The sequence below is a fragment of the Salvelinus fontinalis genome, chromosome 18 (genome assembly GCF_029448725.1).
Source record: "Salvelinus fontinalis isolate EN_2023a chromosome 18, ASM2944872v1, whole genome shotgun sequence".
In the NCBI taxonomy this organism is placed as follows: domain Eukaryota; kingdom Metazoa; phylum Chordata; class Actinopteri; order Salmoniformes; family Salmonidae; genus Salvelinus; species Salvelinus fontinalis.
In genome coordinates, this window is record NC_074682.1 from 45,479,581 (window position 1) to 45,481,400 (window position 1,820).

Consider the following 1,820-nt stretch of genomic DNA (forward strand, 5'->3'; position numbering starts at 1 on the left):
CTCCAAACCCAGATTCGTCCGTTGGACTGCAGATGGTGAAGCGTGATTCATCACTCCAGAGAAAATGTTTCCACTGCTCCAGAGCCCAATCGCGGTGATCTTTACACCACTCCAGCCGACGCTTAGCATTGCGCATGGTGATCTCAGGCTTGTGTGCGGCTGCTCGGCCATGAAAATCCATTTCATGAAGTTCCTGACGAACAGTTCTTGTGCTGACGTTGCTTCTATAGGCAGTTTGGAACTCAGTAGCGAGTGTTGCAACCGAGGACAGACTGTTTATACGCACTATGCACTTCAGCACTCGGCGATCCCGTTCTGTGAACTTGTGTGCCCTACCACTTCCCAGCTTACCGTTGTTATTCCTAGACATTTCCACTTCACAATAACAGCACTTACAGTTGACCGGGGCAGCTCTAGCAGGGCAGAAATTTGATGAACTGACTTGTTGGAAAGGTGGCATCTTATGACGGTGCCACGTTCAAAATCCCTGAGCTCTTCAGTATGGCCGTTCTACTGCCAATGTTTGTCTATGGAGATTGCATGGCTGTGTGCTTGTATACACCGTCAGCAATGAGTGTGGCTGAAATAGCCAAATCCACTAATTTGAAGGAGTATTCACATACTTTTGTATATACAGCTGAAGTCCAGTGACTGGTTCCAGTGACTGGAACGAATTGCAAAAATCGCTGAAGCTGGAGACTTGTATTTCCCTCACTAACTTTAAACATCAGCTATCTGAGCAGCTAACCGATCACTGCAGCTGTACATAGTCCATCTGTAAATAGCCCACCCAATCTACCTACCTCATCCCCATATTGTTTTTATTTACTTTTCTGCTCTTTTGCACACCAGTATCTCTTACTTGCACGTCATCATCTGCTCAATTATCACTCCAGTATTAATCTGCTAAATTGTAATTATTTCAGTAACATGGCCTATTTAATGCCTACCTCCTCACGCTATTTGCACACACTGTATATAGACTTTCATTTTTTCTATTGTGTTATTGACTGTACGCTTGTTTATTCCATGTGTAACTCTGTGTTGTTGTTTTTGTCGCACTGCTTTGCTTGATCTTGGCCAGGTCGCAGTTGTAAATGAGAACTTGTTCTCAACTAGCTTACCTAGTTAAATAAAGGTGAAATAAAAATATTAAAAAGTTGGAAGTTTACATACACCTTAGCCAAATACATTTAAAATCAGTTATTCACAATTCCTGACATTTAATCAGAGTAAAAATTCCCTGTCTTAGGTCAGATAGGATCACCACTTTATTTCAAGAATGTGAAATGTCAGAATAATAGTAGAGAGAATAATTTATTTCAGCTTTTATTTCTTTCATCACATTCCCAGTGGGTCAGAAGTTTACATACACTCAATTAGTATTTGGTAGCATGCCTTTACATTGTTTAACTTGGATCAAATGTTTCGGGTAGACTTCCACAAGCTTCCCACAATAAGTTGGGTGAATTTTGGCCCATTCCTCCTGACAGAGCTGGTGTAACTGAGTCAGGTTTGTAGGCCTCCTTGCTCGCACACGCTTTTTCAGTTCTGCCCACACATTTTCTATAGCATTGAGGTCATGGCTTTGTGATGGCCACTCCAATACCTTGACTTTGTTGTCCTTCAGCCATTTTGCCACAACTTTGGAAGTATGCTTGGGGTCATTGTCTATTTGGAAGAACCATTTGCGACCAAGCTTTAACTTCCTGACTGATGTCTTGAGATGTTGCTTCAAAATATTCACATAATTTTCCTGCCTCATGATGCCATCTTTTTGTGAAGTGCACCAGTCACTCCTGCAGCAAAGCACCCCCACA